Source organism: Dryobates pubescens, chromosome 11, assembly GCF_014839835.1.
Source record: "Dryobates pubescens isolate bDryPub1 chromosome 11, bDryPub1.pri, whole genome shotgun sequence".
Classification (NCBI taxonomy): Eukaryota; Metazoa; Chordata; class Aves; order Piciformes; family Picidae; genus Dryobates; species Dryobates pubescens.
In genome coordinates, this window is record NC_071622.1 from 31,217,354 (window position 1) to 31,238,915 (window position 21,562).

The window sequence follows — 21,562 nt, forward strand, 5'->3', positions numbered from 1 at the left end:
AGCCATTGGCAGAGACCTAGGCCCTTCCCCCTGGCTTTGTCACAGGTTTCACTGGCGTTTTGGAGAAAAGCTGACTCTCCTTCTTACGGAAACAGGGGTAAGGATGTTTTCTTTTTTGGCTGTGTTTATGAGATACTGAGATAAGGCTTTTCTCTTGCTTTGTCTTCTATCATAAAGGGATTCCAGTCTCAGCTGAAGCCTCTGGGGCTGCAATAATTGCAAAAAACATGAAGGCTACTGTACCCAAAGAGCCCCTTAATGCCCCTCTCCCCCAAATGGTAAACAGAAGAAGTCTTCTTTCAGTGTTTAAAGAGCATGCACTAAGGTGACAACGTGCCTTAAAGGCCTATCTGTGCATCACTTGACTGTGCACTTACCAAGCTGTCTGAGGTGTATACTTTGATAGTTCAGTGACAGATATCACCAAGGAGAAAGGACACTGTTTTAACCTTGAGTCCACATTGCAGGGGAAAATTACACAGGGACAGAAAACCTGTGTACAACTGCTGTGCAATGAGCCGAAGAAAAGGATCTTCATTGGGCTTTTCATCTAGAGAGGGTTGTGGAAGGAGCTGCCAGATGCTATTGTTTTGTAGGAGGGGGTTTATAGTGTGTTTGTGCTGTCTGCAAGTGGTCAGCGATGGAATTGCCAACAGAGTCCCATTCCTGCCAGCAAATATGAGTGATGAGAGTGAAATTGGTGCGCAAATATGGGCATGATATTCTTTGTTCTTCCCAGAAGAGACATCAGTTTTGTTCTTGCTCCAGCAGTGTATCATCTCTCTTGTTCCAACAGGACATAGTGTACTCAAGATTAGAAATAACCTCTTGGCAGGGCTTTAGTGTAAAAGATGTGCATTGGGATGGTTTTCTGCCTTGGGCCTTGCTAGACTTTGTTTATAGAAGTTTACACTGGACTCCTGGGACAGGTGTCTCTTTCATGCTTATTGGGCTTTATGGAGAGTCCACAGAGTGGAGCACAGAGGTAATTGTTGAATCCAACCATGAAAACTGCTATTACTTGGTTTCTCTGTGACATCTGTTATATCCTGTTGTGCATGTGATGAGAGGAAGATTTTGTTTTGTTTTGAAATCCATTGGTGAGCTTGAATAGTATCTAAAATAGTTGATGGCTCATCAAAAAATCCAGGCTTCCTGAGCTCAGTGCAGAAATCATCTTCTGAAGGTGTAGCAAATGTGTGCTCTGTAGAGAGGGGGACTCAGTTTCCAGACATGTTAGAAGCAAAGCAGAGAGTAGGTGTGTCAGACTGCAAACCCCACCCTGGATTGGAATAGTGGGGGGCTGAGAGCTGCCTTACAATACCTGACAGGATCCTACAGGAAGGCTGCAGAGGAGCTTTTTTTAAGGGTGTTTGGAGACAGGACAAGGGGGAATGGTTTGCAGCTGAGGGAGAGCAGGGTTAGACAGGATCTTAGGAAGAAGGTCTTCAGGAGGAGGGCGGTGAGACTCTGGAATAGGCTGCCGAGGGAGGCTGTGGCTGCCTCCTCCCTGGGGGTGTTGTAGGCCAATTTGGATGAGGCCTTGAGCAGCTGAGTCTAGTTGAAAGGTGTCCCTGCCCATGGCGGGGAGGTTGGAGTAGATGATCTCTGAGGTCCCTTCCGACCTGAGCCATTACAGGATTCTATGTTAACAGAACAGGAAAAGTGGGAAGGTGGATTTCTGGCTACCTGGATACAAATGTTAGCAACTTCTAATTTAATTTACAGGTCCTATTTAATTTGAGCAGGTTTTGCCATGAACTCTACTTGCCCCAACCCAAGCCACTCTGGTATCTTCAGGGGGGTTTTGTACAGAGCACAAAGGTGGGTAGCGACAGGCGGGGCTGGAGCATACGTTGCCACAGATATGAACTAGCATCAGGGCATGAGGCTGAGGGAGCTGCACACTTCCATTTTCTCATCCAGTATGTGCCTTTGCATATATGTTGCTGGTCACACTCCTTAACGGTGGTCTTTATTCCTCATCAACAGGCCAGATGGATCCAGTCTTGCTTACCACCCACTCTTGAGCTGTATTATTTGTTGATGTTTGTCAGTCCCAAGCACTTCTATTTCAACAGAAGGTAGCTATTCAGTTGAGTGCTGTATGTCTTTTGTAATCTATTGTCTGTTTAATCAAGTTTGGATCTCGTTTTCTTGCTAAAGACCACGTCTGTGGTGCATTTGAAGTCCGGAGTGAACATATTTGCATGTTCAAAGGCCTTGCTTTTAAAACAGCATGGATTTGTCCCTGCTCTGAAAGCTGGCAAACATCTTGATGTTCTTGTTCTAATTCGTTTTTATGTCGAGGAAACAGGCTTGGTTGTACAGGGAGACAGGCTGAGGCAGATCTTGATGAGAAATGAAAGGATCAGGAAGGAGCTGAGTTACTCAGTTTAACAGTAACTAGGATATCTTTGTATCCGCACATAACCTTGATTCCCTGTAACTTCTTCTGTGGATATGGATGCTGTTGGCTTTGTTAGTTTTGCTAGAGGTTGGCAGACAGATTCAGTCTTTGATGCACAATGCATGTGAAAGAAAGCCTTCCAAAAGTTGCAGCAGTGCATGCTGAACAGCTAAAACTGGAGCTTGGCCCTCATGCTGGGTTGAAGGGGTGCCACAGGATTCTCTGATTCTGTGACTGTTGTCCTGGTTTGGAGAAACACCACCTTAGCCAGAGGAACCACACAGCTGAGAAACTGCCACCTCTCCTCTGTGCTGCAGAGCCTCAAACTGAGCCTTAAGCACGTGACAACAAACACTCTTTTAAAAATCCCATTTGTTAATCTTTGAAACTCTCCTGGTTTTGTGGGGATGGATGAGGACTCTAACACTGGGTTGTATAGGTTCTGTCTTGGTTCTGTCATAATTTCCTCTCAAAGTGAATGAGGAAGCCAGGAATAAAGAGTGACAGAGACATTTAAGAACCTGAACTGTACCATTAAGCAGGTTTCTGATATAAATAAGTGGTGTGCTTTTGAGATGTTTTGTTAAAGCTCTGTGTTTTGTCTCAGGCTAATGTCTAATCTCTTTTGAGCTGAAGCATTGTCTTTTTATACAAACAGTAAACCCCCTTTAGAAATGAAGCTTTGATCTAGTTGACACCTATAAATTTACCACAAAATACAAATACTTTAAACATCCTCCATTTAAATTGTTATTTGAAGATTTATATTATTGCCTTGAGTTGCTATGGTGGCACTTGCAATTTACATTTCTGCCTGGAAGGCTGAAAGAGAAGGGGGGGGAAAAAGTGAATACTAAATGTCAGAAAGTAATGATTTGTCAAGTTTTGAAATGTACTACAGGAATATCAACTTAGGCAAATATGTTTGGATGAACTCTGGCATGCTGCCTGGAGCTGAGGTTTCCAGGCTTGTGCAGTTCTTCACTGTTCAGAGCTTATGGGGATTGGCACCTCCAGGGTCCAGCCTTCTTGCTGGACAAATGGAAAACTGACATCCCAGGAGCTTGTTTTACCTGTATGTTAAATACATGGTGTGTGGTAGGGCTCCCAAAGCACAGAGATCTTGTTGTATTTGAACTGCAGGTGTTAACTCTGGCAGCTGTTGACTGTTGAGCCACATACAGAGAATCATAGAATCCTAGAATGGCTTAGGCTGGAAGGGACCTCAGAGATCATCTCCTCCAACCTCCCCACCATGGACAGGGACACCTCGCAGCTAGACTCAGCTGCTCAAGGCCTCATCCAATATGGCCTTCAACACTCCCAGAGAGGAAGCATCCAAAATCTTCCTGGGCAGCCTATTCCAGAGCCTCACCACCCTTGTACTGAAGAACTTCTTCCTAAGATCCAGTCTAGCCCTGCTCTCCCTCAGCTTCAAACCATTCCCCCTTGTCCTGTCTCCAGGCACTCTGATGAAAAGTCCCTCTGAACCCTTCCTTTTAGGGTCCCTTCAGGTATTGGAAAGCAGCTCTAAGGTCCCCCTGGAGTCTTCTGTTCTCTAGGCTGAACAACCCCAGCTCACTCAGCCTATCCTCATAACAGAGGTGCTCCAGCCCCTGGATCATCTTTGTGGCTTTTCTCTGGAAGTCTTCAGTTCAAGTGAGGCAGCTTCACATGATCCCTCAGTCCTTTGCTACTATGTGCTCCACAGCCTCAATGATAGATGAACTCTGGGGATGGTCCTATCAATGTCAGTTCCAGTTCTGTCATGAAGGAGCAGTGACAAAACAGTCAGTAATCAGCAGCTGTTAAAGAGGGATTATATCTGGATTTGGAAGTGCTGCTGCTGGGTGAAGTGGCAAAAGGAAATATCTGTGATTTGGTACCCATGAGCTAGGCTGAGAAGCTGAACACTCAGAAACTGGGTAAAAGGAAAGGTCAGGAATGCAGGCAGTAAAGGCAAAGAAATGCACAAGTTACTATCTAAACAATACAGTTTTTAAATGTTAACAGTAACATGATCCAAAATTCATACTTTCAAAGACAATTTTACATAGCAGTGGGCTCAACTCACTTGCAAGTGGGCTAAGCAAGTTTCAAAGGAAAGTGTTAGGAATCTTTTCTCGTGCCTATCAGAAATGACACATTAAATCTGACTTGAAAGTGGCTTGTTCAGCCAGTGTTCGTAATGCCGCGCTGAGGGCATTTTTCAGGAGGAGTCTGAGGTTAAGAAAACACCCACTGAGTAACTACAGCCACTTACTTCAGCACTTGAGTTTTTCTCAGAGGTCTTCCATCCAATTACTGACCAGATCCAGTGATATTTAACTTATCAGATCTGACAAGAGCTGAACTCAAGGTAGAGTGACGGCTTAAACATTTATTTGTGTCAATGACACGTTTAAAACTCTCTGCTCTGTCTAAATATTTAAAGGAAAATATAAAGAGGAAGATGTAATGTGACACAAGAGGAAATGAAAAGCAGCCTTGCTTGTTGAGGACATTGACTGCACACAATTGCTGTCTTCTGAATACCTGTTATTTTGGCAGAAATTGAGGGGAATGCAGCCCTGAATATCACGCTCATCTGTCTCTTCTTTTCACACAAATGATGCTCGACAATGGCAAGGGGATCTTTTGCTGTCAAAAACCACAGAATGTGACAACAGCCAAGATCTTTAGGAACCTCTGAGTCTGAAGGTTTTGATTGTAAAGCTAACAGCTGAAAATGAAGAGACAATGAAGATAAATACACACTTAGTCAAAAGAAGTCATGGTATTGTCCAAATAAGAGAGCTTAGATGTGTTGGCTGCTTGTTAAAGCCGAGTACATCTTAAGAACAAGCTGCAATAAGCTTTCTTCTTGGTGTAGCAGAGTTTAAACCAAAGTCTCCCCACCCCCTTTCACTGTCTAAATGAGAAGCAAGCCACGTTTCAAAATTGTCTCTAAAGCAGAGCTGTGTTTTCCATGGGGAGCTAGATACTTATTTATTTTTCTGCAGTAAATATCCATACCCGGGCCGGTTTCTGTGAGCGCATTCCAAAGAAAGATGGAACATGTGGGCTTTCAGTATGTAAGGGGTGCTGAACATTTTCTTCATCCATGAACTTTTCCTAGAAAGGAGCTTCTTAAATCCCAAAATTTCTTTATGTGGATCATCAGTGATGCCTGGAGGGGTGGGGGGAAGGGGGTGGGGATGAGAGGACAACAAAACTCACAATGTGTGCATATATCACGCTCTTAGCAACACGTTCCCTGTTGGAACCTGACACTTATGTTTGCAAAAGCAAGCCCACTCTAAATTAGTTTGCAGTTAATTGGCTGTGAAGGGAAACGCACCTTGCCAAAAAAAGGATTTGAAATATGAAGCCTTTTGGATTTGTGAAGAAGTTGATCGCTCTGCTTGAAGAATCACAGACGCTTCTGTGGCCATCTGGGAAATAATGTGGTTCATAATCTCCAGTGCTTTTGTAAATTCCACTATTTGGCAAGAGGGGCACCTACTTGCTGCCATCTACTTGAAGATTGATTTTAGAGGGGCAGTTTTAAAATGTGTGGTGGAGTTCACAGAATCACAGAATCCCTCTCCTTGAATATCTTCAGAGATGGGTCCTCAACCACCTCCCTGGGCAACCTGTTCATTTGTGGTTGAGGAGAGGGATTTCCAAAGGGTTAGCTCAGTAATGTTTTGAATATGTGATGGAGGACAACAGAAGCCAGCAAGCTGAAGCATTAAGATCTTTTGGGCTTTTTCTATTTTTATTCCTGGGACTGAAAATTGGATGAATGGTCACATGCAGAACAAGAGGGCACAGTCTTAAGCTGTGCCAGGGGAAGTTTAGGCTGGAGATGAGGAGAAAGTTCTTCACAGAAAGAGTAACTAGCCTTTGGAATGTGCTGCCCAGGGAGGTGGTGGAGTCACCATCCCTGGAGGTGTTCAAATAAGGATTGGATGTGGCACTTGAAGCCATAGTTTAGTTGTTGTGAAGTATTAGGTAGGTTGGATTTGATGATCTCTGAGGTCTTTTCCAACCTGGTTGATTCTATGATTCTATGTATAACAATGGTTAGTGTGTATGTAGTGTTAGACATCCATGGATGTCTCTGATTCTTCCAAACATTAGTGTGAAATAGGTGTGGTAAAGATAGACATAAAAAAAGTACAGAATGACTTATCCAAGGCCATGCAGGCAGTCAGTGACAGAGCTGAGATTTATCCCAAGCTCCTGATCCCTTTTGCATGTCTAAGTGCAAGATCATGCCATTGTTGTTGAGATGCATGAAAGGAATCACAGAATGTTAGGGGGTGGAAGGGACCTGTGACTAAGCCATAACACAGTAGGAGCATACACAGGTACATCTTCAGAAACCAGTGATGAGTCTCTGAAACTTTCAAGACTTAATGTAATTTTCAGTATTTTAATAGATCTCTGGGGCTTTTCAGGGTAAACCATGTCTCACCAGATTGCACTGTGTGGTCAAGAATTCTTCTTGATGTGTCCATTGCTAGAAGACAGAGAGGCTTCTCATTTTCCATGAAGGATCATCACAGTCTTTCTATGTGAATGTTTTGGACTGGCAAGAGTGGTGGTCAGCAACATACTCTGTTCAGTCACCTGTCAGCTGAGTAGGTAAAAGTAGGCAACAAAGTATCCATAATAGGTCTTTAATGAAATGAAAGGGCTGAGTTTCTCCCCATTTGAGAAAACAGAAGATGAATACAAAATCAGGATGAATTCTTTTGAAAGGCTCAGGAGCTAACTCTGTGGCTACAATTGTAAGAGATAGGCTACCATAGCTACTGATAATACAGCAGGTATTATTTTCAGTCAGTGCCTAATTGCCTTAGAGGAACTTATTAAGCTGAAACCACTATTGTGTGAGGAACTATTCACATAGAGTATCTCCAGAGTGATCAAGACAGTCCTGCTGTGGGCTATAATATAGATCAGTAAATGTGAAGAGTGGTTTTGTAAGGAAGCTGCCATTTGGAGAGCTCATTTGGCAAGGGGTGGTCTGGACATTGTTCTGTACTTTAGTAAGATGTTAAGAGCAGGAAGAATGGCTGATTTCTTTTCAGATATTTGAACACTCCAAAAATCACTTCAATCAAGTAAGGTGTAACAAATATCTTTCACTTACAGATTCTTTGAAAGCACCACCTAAAGCTCTTACTTAATAATTTCTCTGTAATGTGGGCTGTAGCACCTCTGCTATGAGGACAGGCTGTTCATCCTGGAGAAGAAAAGACTCTGGGGGACCTTAGAACTGCCTTCCAATACCTGAAGGGACCCTAGAGGAAGGGTTCAGAGGGACTTTTGATAAGGGTATCTAGCAACAGGACAAAGAGGAATGGTTTGAAGCTGCGGAAGAGCAGGGCTAGACTGGATCTTAGGAAGAAGCTCTTCAGTAGGAGGGTGGTGAAACTCTGGAATAGCCTGTCCAGGGATGCTGGGGCTCCCTCCTTTGTGGGGGTGTTGAAGGCCAGGTTGGATGAGGCCTTGAGCAGCGGAGTCTAGTTGAGAGGTGTCCCTGTCCATGGTGGGGAGGTTGGAGTAGATGATATCTAAGGTTCCTTCCAGCCTAAGCCATTCTAGGCTTCTATGATTGTTTTGTAGCCCTTTATAATCACCTCAACTTGAGATACTGACAATAAGATACTGAGCTTAATGACAAGAAGACTTCTATTCCATCTCAGAAAATGTCCCATTCACATTAATACTGATGGATGTTACACACATACATTGGTGAGAACCTTACAAGTTGATGGCCCAGTGATTTACCCTTTATGCAAGATGATTCTGGTTCTACAATGTGGACACTGGATTAGCATTTCACCTGAGAAACACATAAACTGCAGCTGGACAAAACCCAGGCGACTACATAAAACTTTCTTCTCCTTGGCCCAGAGAATGCTGAAAATCTGCATCACCAGAGCAGATTTTTAGGAAGGGAAGCTCTGGAGATCCATCTTGCAGCAGATGGTCCTCATTTGGGTGTGCTCAGAAAGAAAAGCAGCTCCATTACTAGCTTGTATGCCTAACCCAGGTTAACTGATGCCAATTAGCTTGTTTGTGAAGTGAAAGCAAGAAGTTTTTTGAGTACCCTTTTCTTAGGGAGACAGAAAACATGACTGTGAGTTACCAATGAATTCACTTGCAATAATTACTCTGCAAATTATCTCTTATTTCCAAGTAAACATTTTTACTCTGCAGGGTGCTTCTTCCAGTGGTTTACTACAACTGCAGTTCTTGTCGTAAATTGAGTAGTACAACAAATTACTTAAAATCCAGGAGTGCAGGTATCAGTAGTGGATAATTTAATGTTATTTTGAGGCAATTCTTCAAACAATTTATGCAGTGCTGTTGCTTGTAAGACCAAATGCATTCCTATCTCAACTGATGTGTAGCAAAACACTTAAATAGCTTGTGGCCATTGTTCTGTTATCCTAAATCTAATCAAGAAGTAAGAAGATGATGCTACTTGCCCTTCAGCTATTTTAACAAGTACTACAGGGTTCCTGTCTTCACCTCTTGCAGCTAGTCAGTGATAGTGAAAATGACATTTTTGGCCTACAGTTCTTTACATATAACTTACAATGGCTTATCAATGAATCTCTGATTATACAGTACATCAAAAAGGAGAATATAGAATCATAGAATGGTTTGGCTTGGAAGGGGCCTCCAAAGCTCATCTAGTCCAACCGCCCTGCAGTGAGCAGGGGCATCCTTCAATAGATCAGGTTGCTCAGAGTCGTGTTGAGGCTGACCTTGAATATCTCCAGGGATGAAGCCTCAACTACTTCCTTGGGCAACCTGTTCCAGTGTTCCGTCATGGTAAAGAACTTGTTCTTAACATCTGGAAGGCTGCTATGAGGCCTCCCTGGAGCCTTCTCTTCTCCAGGCAGAACAACTCCAGCTCCCTCAACCTGTCCTTGCAGCAGAGGTGTTCCAGCCTCCTTGTCATTTTTGTGGCCTTCCTCTGGACCCACTCCATCAGGTCCATGTCCTTCCTGTGTTGAGGGCTCTAGAGCTGGATGCATGTACTCCAGATGAGGTCATATCAGAGCAGAGTGGCAGAGTCACCTCTCTTGAAGCTTCTTTTGATGCAGCCCAGGATGCCATTTGCCTTCTGGGCTGCACGCTCACACTGTTGCCTCATGTCCAGCTTCTCATCCACCAGCACCTCCAAGTCCTTTTTTGCAGGGCTGCTCTCAATCTCATCATCCCCCAGGCTGGATTGATATCTGTGATTGCACCAACCTAGGTGCAGGACCTTACACTTTGCCTTATAGGAATGTTGGAGTTTTAGATACAGGAAAGTGGAGTTTAAATAAGCTTTACCGATAAAGACAAAAGCAAGCTCTACCAATCATCACACCAGATGTCTTGCTCCCTTTGGTTCTTGGTCATGTTTTTCACTCAAGAGGAGGAACTCTGACCATATATATGTTCTTATGTGAGCATTTGTGTGTTGCAAAGTTATGGCCTAGAAAGTGTCTTCCATTAAAACACAGCAGATTGCTTATGGCAACTCCTGCATAATGAAGGAATACAATGAAGGAGTGCAGTTCCTATTGCTCTTCAGGTCTGCTCTATTTTCATAGGGTTTTTTTTTTAAGTAGAAAATTGCATAGTATAATTACAAGTTCATTTGCATTCATATTACAAGCTCTGAGCTAGTACAGTCTTTTATATTTAAAAAATATCATTAGCAAGTGTGACTTGCATCCATAAATTTTGGAAATGGGAATGAAGTTTACACTTATTCAAAGTTCCTTCTCTTCTTAGGCAACAGCCAGCAGCCTTCCTATAAACTGCAGGACCTCAGGGAGGCCAGCAACGTGGCAAATGCAAATTCACTTTACAGTGTAATGGGCAAGGGTGTAGAGAGGTTCATTTCCTCTTTCTTCAACCACAACAAAAAGCCCTTTTGGGAACTAAAAATCACCAACATTTTATTGGACTCAATACTTCTAGACAAGCCTACCCACATGTCATCTAGAGGATGCTGTCTGTCATTTCCCAATGAAAGGTGACTTCTGTGACTCTGTTTTTCCTGAAGTTCTGTGTCTTCCTGAGACAGAGGAAATCTCACCAATAGGAAATATTGCTGCAATTAAGTTTGCTACTGAGACTTAATTTTTTTTCATCCACATTAGAATAAGTGGGTTCCATTGATAAACCTGCCTTTTATTTCTGTAGTGTTTTGTACCAGTATAGGTTGAGGACTGACCTGTAGGTTGGGGAGCAGTGAAGGGGAAAGGGACCTTAGGGTCTTCGTGGATGGAAGGCTGACCATGAGCCAGCAATGTGCTCTTGTGGCCGAGAAAGTCAACACCATTTTGGGGTATATTAGAAAGGCTGTGGTGAGTAGGTCCAGAGGTGGTTCTCCCTCTCTCCTCTGCCCTAGTGAGGCCACATCTGGAATATTGTGTCCAGTTCTGGGCCCCTCAGTTCAAGAAGAACCTCAGGGAACTGCTTGAAAGAGTCCAACACAGAGCCAGAAAGGGAGTGGAATATCTTCTTTATGAAGAGAGACTGAGGGAGCTGAGGCTCTTTAGCTTGGAGAGGAGGGGACTGAGGGGTGACCTTATTCATGTTTATAAAGATATTAAGGATGACTGCCAAGAGGATCTAGTCAGGCTCTGCTCAGTGACACCCAATGACAGGACAAGGGGTAATGGGTGGAAGCTGAGGCATAGGAAGTTTTTCACTGGAACAGGCTGCCCATGGAGGTTGTGGAGTCTTCCTCTCTGGAGATATTAAAAATCCACCTGGATGCATTCCCGTGTGATCTGGTATAGGTGATCTTGCTCTGGCAGGGAGGGCTGGACTGGATGATCTTTCAAGGTTCCTTCCAGCCCCTAACGTTCTGTGATTCTGTGTGAATGAATGGAACTGAAGAAAGGAAGTCTACAGTAAAAGTCTCCATTCCATCAACTACTTCTGTAAAGGTAGTATGGCTGCTGAAGTGCATTTTTTTACATCATAAAGGTTATTAGATGCCTTTATCTTTTATACCTTATACCTAATGTGCTATGGGAAGAATAATTAAGGAAGATGAAACTGAAAGTATGAGGATGCTATTGGATCTGTGCACACACTTGCAATCAATCTGTTCACTCAGCCTTTCCCTCTGCTCTTGGATGGGTGCTCCCTGCCCAGTTAAGCATGTTTGCCATGCTGGTTTAGATCTCCTGCCAGTCAGTTGGAGGTAGAATGACCTGCAGACATCTTTCTACCTTGTGAACATCTTGGTAATCACTCCTTGGCTGTCATCTTGAAGAGTGCACATCAGCAGTTAGATATTTGCATGCAGCATAACATCTTGCTTGTAATTTCTGCTCTGATGGGATACTTTGCAATGGTTTGAGCCCTCTCCCCTGAGATGCTGCCACTCAGACCCGGGAGGCAAATCAGGTCTGACTGGAGGCTGCAAAAAGCTTTTCTTTTAATCATTTACCTCAGTTAGCTAGAGCAGAGCAGCTTTTACGCCTTGATTGGAGATAATACCAGTGAAATAGCAATAACCTGGCGAATGTACTCCTCTCCTGTATGTAAATTCTTTCAGGAAGTGCATGACAGCCTCTGTTTTCTCCTGGTCTCCGTTTGTAAAGAAGCTGTTACCGCAGAGTAAGTTTAATGGGTCGTGAATTTTGTGTTGAAAGGAGAGTCTCTCCATGACTTCTGATCTGCCTGCAATAGACCTATTGGCTCGGCTGCAAGTGCATTAGGCTAAATATGCTTCCTCCATTGACTCCGAAGGTAACAGCCCTAAATGCCTCATTAAATTTTCATGGGTGACTGAGAGAAGCCATGAGAAAAGCACCACACTAGTAACGGTGTAACGGCGGGGGCCCCCCGAACTGCCCCTCCCCGGCGTCCGCTAAAGGGGCCGTGGCTATCAGCTCCCGGAGAGAGAGACCGAAGGGGCAGCCCGAGCACGGAGCCCCAGGGCGGTGAGGGAGGGCCGGGGTGAGGTGATGCGAGCCCGTGTTCGCGGCACCGGGGCCGGTTTAACGCGTGGGCAGGGGCCGCTCTCCCTGCGTCTCTGGGGGAAGCCCCTTTTAACGGCACTGCTGCCTCGCTGCTGCCCTGGCCGCGGCTGGAGCCTGGAGCTGCGGGAGTCGGGCGTTGCTGCGGGGAGCTGGCCGGCGGGACCGCCGGGCGCTCCCTCCCACGAGGGGTGGGTGTCCCAGACGCGAGTGACTGGTTGGGGGACGAACGGGCGCGCCCTCCTCCCCCCGGCTCTAAGCGGGGAAAGCCCAGCTAGCCCCCGCCCCCCTTCTCCCTGCCCAGCTGCATCAGCGGCGCCGAGACCCCAAGCCCTAGGAGAGGAGAAGGAGGAGGAGGAGGAGGAGATCGACCCCTCATCAGCAGTTTTCCTCTGCCACACACCTCCCCCTTTTCCCCACCCTCTGGCCTCAGCGGCGCACTGGCGGGGGCCGGAGAGGGCAGGCGACGCGGGAAGGCGGCTCTCCCAGCATGGACGAGCCATGTGTATCCTAAGGAATAACAGCAGCTGCTGCGCCCACGATGGGGAGCAGAGGAATGCGAGGAGGAGAGGGGTCGCTGGGGCAGGTGAGGGTGCCAGCTTCCTTCGGCGGCCGGAGCCGGGGGTGCCCGAGCTCGGGCCGGGCGCGTCGGCAGGTGCGGTGGGGCAGGGTCTGCGCCCCGGGGTGCGCTGGTGGTGGGATGCGCTGCTACCCAGTGTGAGCGGGGACCCGCTCTCCCCGCGGCACTTACGGAGGATAGCTGCTCTCTCTGGAGGAAGTTTTGGTGGTGTTTTTTTTGGGTTTCTTTTTTGCTCATTCTCTCCCATCACACGGTGGGGAGGGACAGGGCTGAAATCTCCTGCGAGTCGTGGGAACTTGCCGGTTTGGAGGGGAGCGGGTTGGGCGACTTTCCCTCTCCCAGCCGAGTTGCGGCGCGCAGGCGGCTTTTCTCTGCCCCCCAGCCTGGACGCACCGTCCCTTGGAGTGGGGTGGGCTAGCAAAAAAATGTAAGAGGGATCAACAGACGCTATGCGGCTACGGGATTTCCACCGCCGCGCCGCCCCCACCGCGCCGGGGTGTCCCCGGGGCTGCTCCGCGGGGCTCCACGGGCTGGGTGTGCAGCCGCTCCGCGTTCGGTATCTTCAGCCGCTGCTGCCCGCCAGTGGTAAGCGCCGATGGCACCCTTCGGTCGCGGCGGTGTCCCGCTTCCCTCGGCGGGGCCGGTAAAGAGGCTGCCCCCGGCTGCCGGTCAGGGCCCGGCCCCCGGGCAGCGAGCCCAGCGGCGACTCGGCTGCGCCGTCGCTGCCTTCCCCGGGAAGATGCAGCAGAAGCGGGAGACGCCGCGCTGAGGAGCGGCGGAGCAATAGCGCCTGGAGCCGGGGGGCCGCTGGCCGGAGGGCGGTGGGGAGCTGGACGGGCTCGCTGCGGGGACTGCTCCGCCGCCTGGTGCTTGAGCAGCAGCCCCCAGGCCCTCGCTTTCCAGCGGTGTGCGGTCAAAGAAGTGCGTGAAGTGAGCAGCTGCTTTTTGGAATGCAGTGGGTTCATGTGCCTCATCTTCATGGCCCTTCGCGGGGCGGGGGGACGACACGACACAAATCCAAGAAACCAAAACAACCGAAAAAAAAGAGATCAGATCTGAATTCTTTGGGTGCTTTTTTTCTTTTGTACTAGTGCACGGCCACCGAGTCTCCGTAAACAGCTTAACCAGCCAGCCTTGAATTAGTTAAAGTTCCAAACGCATTGCTGCGGTCTGGGGAAGGTGCGCACGGGCTGGCTGCCAGGCTGGAGCAGCAGAGTCGCGGCAGAGCCTGCAAGGGCTGGCAGGGCAAGCTCGGGACTGTGAACTCCCCGGGAGCCAGGGCCACTTCTTTCTTTTGTGCTTTTCAAGGGTGTTTCACGCCACGGGAGCTCATACTTAAGACCGGCACATTTGAAATGCCTGTATGAATGGTACAGTAGTGATGTAGGGCGCTGGGACCAGCACTCGCCTGAACAATAATTAACGAAGCTTATTATTGCTTGGGACAGTGGTGAAGCTTGCAGATGAATGGAAAGTTGTTAATTTCGCTGTGAACTTCAGTTGTATTGTATGTTTCAAACCTGTTAGGCTATTTTTTTTTTTTAGGTCTTTCCTCAAAGTAGTTTTACAAGCAAAGTTCTTGGAACTCTTTGCCATTTGTCTGAATTCTGAATGCATGTCTGAAGCATTTAATCATGTTTATTGTTTTCAGCCACTCAAACGGAATAAAAATTACTAATCGTTGATGAAGCTTATCTTGCAAGCTGTTTCACAGTATGTTTCCGTTGCAAGACACAGCCTGTGTTAAACGACTGATGATCATATTGTTTATTGTTCTTTCATTCCCCACCCTGACCCACCCTACCCCCCTCCTTCCCCCCCCATAACACCAGCATCAATCTGTTCCTTACTATAGAATAATGGAAGAGCACGTTTTCACCAGTTGGTTTGGTATTTCTGCTCATGTTTGAGATTTATATCTTTCATAATTGCTCTTAAGCTGTTTTTCATTGTGCTAAGGGCAGCTGATATATTTTAAAAGAAATTAAGGCACAAAGCTAAAAGTCACTTTCAGACTCTTGAAATGAAATTGTAGAGGAGTTAGTGCTGGATTCACAGCCCTTACGTTTATTTCTTTAGGGAACACCCTCCTGAAACAGAAGATTCCTTGCCCCTTTGTCATTAGCACTTTGTTTCCTTGCAGATTTAAAATGCACTGTTCACGTTGGTCTAGAAGTTGAGATGTATTGTGTGGAATGTTTTGATGCAGATGCTGATCTTGGGCTATAGCTCATAGGTGGCTTTGCTGCACTTGAGCAGTATCTGAGCACAGTGATGGAGGACACCATCATGTTTTCTTGTAGGATTACCTTTGGGACTTTAGTGACTGCACACATCAGTGGTTTCATCTTAGGAGGATTGAAATTGATTTTCTTCTTTTTATTATATTTTTTTTTTAGCTCAGCTAGTGAAAGGCCCTGTGCATGTCCTTTGACCCTTGGCTTCACATGATGAAGTGACACCAATAGTGGAAGATGTAGATTTGAAGTAATGGCTTCCAAAGCAGAGACAGCAGAATGAACTCAGTCCTGGTGGTCAGCCTGCTTTGCTCTTTTGGCAGACAGATCTTTAAAGATATATGGGAAGACTCTTGCATAAATATCAATAATTTTAAGCCATGAACCTTCTGATTCTTTTTTAATACTTTCAAGGGGTCCTTGCTCAAGCAAAACACAGGGAGATTAACCTTTTCTCTCAGCCATAACAGGCCCATTTTTCTTTTAAATATTTTAGATTTCCTATTTTGCAAGGTAGTTGTGTTGAATTTAGCAGCAGCCAAGCTCCCCAGTTAAATATTGGTTAGGTGGGAGAACCTCCATTTTTACAACTGTGTTTACCTTTTAAAGTGATAGCAAATACTAGTGAAGGGGCCCAAGATCTTCTAGACTTTGTAGTTCAAATTAACTTTCCCAGTCAATATTTAGTCAAGGTCTTGATGGTTAAAGTTAACTGTCCAAGTCAATGTTTAGTCAAGGTAATGACTTGGGTTTTATAAACACTACCCAAGCATTCTTGCAAAATTAATCAGAGTTGCTAGATCACAATACATTTGCTCAGCCAATTACTTTGGAATAAAAGTGTGTTATTACTTGCTCTCTCATATGTCCTGTTCTGTTTGATATGATTTGAGTAGTGCTTGTCTTCAGTGCTTCTGTGGCTCCATTCTTACAGTACTAGTTCTGTATTTAAAGCATTCATCTGCCTGGTGGGTTTGTGAGGTAAAATAAGTCAGGCACTATCCTGGTTTTATGGTTAGGAAGATGAAGTGCAAAGATGCCAGGTGCTGGCTCCCAAAAGGAGGTGTAAGGCCTTGCAATGTGTAGTGCAGCAGTAGGAATATTTACTTGTGTAATTCCAGGGAAGTCTTCCAGGAGCCTATGCTGGACACCCATCTCCTCATACAGTGTGAAGGAAGAGCTGGGCCCTTCTGGTGAAGCAGTCATTGGATGAAATATGAAAGCAGGTTTGGTGGCTGGGACAAAAGGGATGAAATTGAGTATGTTGCCATTGGTACTTACAGCGCAAGATTGAAGCATGGTGTGATCTGGGAAAGCACTGCAGTTCTCCATTTCTTGGGATCTTCATTATTCCAAGTTGTCACTTAAGTCTTTTTAACTGACACTGAAATCACAGCCTGGACTTCAATTGTGCCAAGGTTGAGGAAATTCTTCCCAGAAAGACAGGCTGGCCATTGGAATGTGCTGCCCAGGGAGATGGTGGAGTCACCATCACTGGAGGTGTTTAAAAAGAGACTGGATGAGGCACTTAGTGCCATGGTTTGGTTGATTAGATGGTGTTGGGTGATAGGTTGGGCTTGATGATTTCTGAGGCCTTTTCCAAGCTGGTTAGTTCAGTATTCTGTTCTGGGTTTTTTGGATTTGTTTGTTTCTTTTTTTCCCTTTCCTTTTCTTTTTTTGTGTGTTTTTAATTGTACCACTTGCAAATGCTTTCCATGCAGTTACATGGGTATAAGAGGAGATAATCTGAACCTCAAGTGCTGTTCTGCAAATTTGCCAGCCTTTGTAAGGGAGTCCTTGACTTCATCAGCTGCCCTGTTTCCATTCTACTGTATCAAAATACTCAGAATAAAAGCATATCTTCTACACCAAGTAATGAATCAGGTTGAAACATTTTCATCATTGCACTTGAACTTGTCACATAGAGGACCTGCAACTCTGTCTTTTGCCCTTAACAATGCCTTTTGCCCAGTCTAGCTGCAGCAAAATTACATTTCATGGTGGTGGTTTAAGAATTTCATCCATGAGTCAATCCTCCATTTCTGTTTAAAGGCAGCAGAATTGCTACATATGTGAGTCAAGCCAATAGTGTGAGTTCCAGAAAGGCTAACCACGTTGTACTGCGTGCAGCCTCACTTTATGCAGCCATCAAACAGATTTTCAAGCACTACAGGTGCAAGGAGTGTTCATTGGCTTAACTGTGCTGTATGAAACTTCCCCCCCTTCTGTTTGCAAAGAGCTTTCCATTGTTTAAACAACAAACATTGTAAGAACTTGTGTAAAAATGGTTGTAGTGAAAAGTCTTTCCCTGTCTCTTTATTTTCAGTGGTTCAGTTGCACTCACAAATCCTCTGTCGGGATCTGCTGGTGCGAGCCTTGCTGGCGATGGTGGGGTCTGCACAACTGATTCTCAGAGGTGGATCTGTTTCTGGATGTGTGCCATTCAGAAGAACCAGATCAGAGAGGTGCCTGTCAGCTTTGTCTCTTAATCAGTGTATTGCTTTCTGAGGAGTTAGAGCAGAGCTGCTACCCTGGCATGACCAATTGTATGTCTGTGCAGGTGCAGAAGCTGTAGGCTGTCATGTCCCCGCTGCAGGGGAAGCAGCTATCCAAGACCTAGCTGCTCGGACTCAGCTGTGTGTCCTAACCACATCCACGCACAGTGGAGCATCAGGACTGCTGAAGGGCTACTTGTCACATCTTGCTCTGACTCAGTCCCCTTCATAGATATGTGAAGTTGTTGGCATGGTCTTGCGGTCCTTGGAGGCACAAAGATTTCCTTCAGTTGTTTATAGAATCAGAAGGGATGCTAACTGTGAGTAAGCTTTTAAAAAATGCAATGTTCCTGAGCGGGAGGAGCCTGCTGGGAAGCAGGCTCAGGGCAGAGTTTCCAGCCTGTAATCCTTTGTGCTTGGTACAGATAGTGCTGCTTCTGTCTCTCCATTACTGTTGGTTTAATGAGGATGCAGGGATGCTTACTTTTCTTAAGGATATATACAATGTAAAAAAAAAAAAAGGTAGGGCAGTGTAATACCTAAGTAGACAAAAGCACTGAAATTTGTCTCTTTCTGTGTATGGAATCATGCATGCATGTGTTACATACGTGCAAAGGTTTATTAGCTGCTCTCTTCATTATACAAAGATTTTTCTGGTCTCCAGATACTGTCAGGCAGATACACGGAGAGATTTCCACACACCCCCAAATAGTGATTACTCCTGTGGGTAGAAGAACATCAGTTTCCTGAGAGTCTTTGCAAATTCCCCAAGCCTGAAGGCAAATGAATAGAAATTTAGTGGACTACCTAGTTCTTGACACAGAATCCTCCAAAGAGGAGCCTGACCTAATTTACATTGTATTGAATCAAATAATCCTATCATGCACGTGTGCTTGCCATTTTGTTGTCTTTTAACAGACATATTGCTGTCTTGCACAAACTTCAGATTTAGATGTTAGGCAATGCCCCTGTGGTTTTAGGAGGTGCTTTTTTCCTCAGTGAGTAGTTACTGGAGAATTACATTTAGAGGACGTTTGTGAAAAGGCAGACAATCAGGATGTTAATGCTAAGGCTGCTGGAATTATTCCTACCTGAATGTATCATTGTTTAATACTGAGGGTAATCAGGAGTCCTCTAGTACATAGTCCTTCCATTATTACTCAAGATGGAGCTGGAATCTCCCCAAAATGTGTTTTGTAGCAAAAAAAGCAGTAGAAATATCTTTGTCACCAGCGTGATGGTAGATGTGCTTTGCTATAGGTGATTGCTGCAGTTTGTCTTTGTAGGGTTGCTGATGATAAGTGGTGCTGAATGTATTTGTTGAGGCCGGCATGCTTTGAAGCTAATTGGGAGCTGATTAGCATCCAGGCACTGCAGTTGTGGACTCTATAGCAATTCCTGGTGTGCAAGTCCCCCTTCCGGTGTTATTCTCTAGGCAGTAGGACCCATCAGCCTGTTTGTGTTAGGTCCAGTGATACAGTCTGAAATCTTAGCAGTCTTATCTGTCCGTCTATGCATATTTATGTTTTGGGAAAGAACTTCTTAAACCTGCAGAATTTTATTCTTGGAAAGCTTAGGAAAGTTGTGGGTCTGCAGAAATTGCCACAGTTCTTTCATAGAATGGATTGGGTTGGAAGGAATCTTAAAGATCATTTAGTTCAACCTCCTCTGCCATGGGCAGACACCTTCCACTAGACCAGGTTGCTCAAGGCCTCATCCAGCTTGGCCTTGAACGCCTCCAGGGAGAGGGGGCATCCACAACCTCCCTGGGTGACGGGTTCCAGTGTTTCATCACCCTCAGTGTCAAGAATTTCTTCCTAAAATCCAGTCTAAATCTGCCCTCCTCAACACTTCCATCCATTCCCTCTTCTCCTGTCACTACAAGCCCTTGTAAGAAGTCCCTCCCCAGGTTTTTAGCAGACCCCCTTCAGGTACTGGAAGGCTGCTCTAAGGTCTCCCTGGAGCAATGCTGAACAGCCCCAACTCTCTTAGCCTGTTCCCATAGGGCAGGTTCTTCAGCTCCTTAATCCTCTTTGTGGCTTCCTCTGGACCCACTCCAGCAGTTCTATGTCCCTCTAATTCTGGGGGCACCAGGGCTGGATTCAGAGCTGGAGGTGGGGGTCTCAGAGCAAAGGGGCAGAATCCTCTCCCTGTTCCCCTGGTCACATTTCTGTCCCATCCTGCAAGGCAGAGAGGTGTGCTGCTTGCTGGGTGCTCACACCAGGGGTGTAACAGAGAGGCTGCCTGACCTTGCATGTCCCACTGACTATTTTCTCCTGCTGCTGTTTCACATGGCCAGTTACCTGCAAACAGTTCTTTGGTGTTTGAATATCCCAGCAGCAGGACTCTTCTAATTTTGCTTAAATCTCTTTTGACAAGAGTTGTGTTTCCGTTTCCAAGTCCATCTCTTCTAAAGTACAGTGCTTAAAACTTTTTGGTTTTCCACTTGGAGATTGTTTTTGCCTTCACTTCCATTTGAGGACAGCTGAGCACAAAGCAACCCCTTCGAAGGGGTGAGTGATGAGCGAGTTAATGGGTTTGACAGTCCCCATGTGGCTCTTCTTGTTTCAGATCTCTGCAAAATAAGAAAGATCTTTCTTCTTTTCTTGCTGTGGAACAAATCCTATGAGGTTACACTTTTCTTGGACTGTGTGTGGTCAGCATGGGAAGAAAAACCAAATTAACATGCTGTAGAATGTTCTTGGCCCATGCTAATGCTATTTGAAACCAAAATAACTTCTTGAACAGATCCTTTCCTAATTCTCACAGCATCATATAGCTGCAGTTTTTGATTTCTGGCTCTCTCTAAGTTTCACAACATACTGAACTAGGAAGAAAATCCAGAGTGAAGATGATTGGTTGTGAAACTTGATTTTTTGGATCTTTTTAATGGAAAAATATTGCATACTGACCAATACTGGGTAGTAAGACTATCAGTTAATAAAACTTTAGAGTATAGTATTATAGAATCATAAAATTGTTAGGGTTGGAAGGGTCCTCAAGGATCCACCACTCCTGCCATGGGCAGGGACACCCCACACTACATCAGGTTGCTCACAGCCACATCCAGCCTGACCTTCAAAACCTCCAGGGATGAGGCTTCCACCACCTCCCTGGGCAACCTGTTCCGGTGTCTCAACCACCCTCCTGGTGCAGAATTTCTTCCTAACATCCAATTTGAATCTACCCATTTCTAGTTGTATTTTATTCACCCCAGTCCTGTCATTATCTGACACCCTAAAAAGTCCCTCGCCAGTTTTCTTGTAGGCCCCCTTAAGAGACTGGATTTGAAATGTTTACTTTCCAGCAAGTGCATGAAGTTTGAAAACCACAGTGGCTTTTGCAGTCTTACTATGTTCAAGTCATCAGAAAATGACTTTATTTTACCTAGTCATCTGTTTCCATAGCTGCACTCACACCAGCTGCTGTTGGTTGAAAATTGACTTACAAAGGTACAGCTTACAGTAGCTTCTTGAACCTGTGGCTGTTGTAATGGTGCCTACCAAAGGCGATTTTATCAATCCATTTAAATGAGGTGGTGGACATGTGTAGATTTATCTGAAGAGTTTGCAAGTGCAAAGACTTCAAATATATACAAAGACAAGTGTAGAGTCTGGGAAAGTTCAACCCCATGGACCATTATAGGTGGGGATTGCCCTGTTGGAGAACAATGTATGGGAAAGGGACCTGGGGGTTCTGGTAGATAGAATGATGACCATGAGCTGGCAATGTGCCCTTGTGGCCAAAGGCATCCTGGGGTGGATTAGAAGGGGTGTGGTGAGTAAATTGAGAGAAGTTCTCCTGCCCCTCTACTCTGCCCTGCTGAGGCTGCATCTGGACTA

General features: G+C 45.5%; 1 protein-coding gene across 6 annotated transcripts in view; it reads left to right on the forward strand.

Moving 5' to 3' along the window:
- Nucleotides 1-21,562, forward strand: part of DAB1 (DAB adaptor protein 1) — a 285,116-nt gene that overhangs the window by 75,085 nt on the left and 188,469 nt on the right. For 3 of the 6 annotated variants that reach the window (XM_054165126.1, XM_054165125.1, XM_009902180.2), the window contains exon 1: nt 12,720-12,994. The exons of 2 other annotated variants lie outside the window; for them this stretch is intronic. The gene's annotated coding sequence lies outside the window, so the exon portion shown is untranslated. Of the gene's footprint in view, nt 1-12,719; nt 12,995-21,562 lie in introns of those variants that run through there. One more of the 6 variants, XM_009902179.2, reaches the window with a different exon arrangement.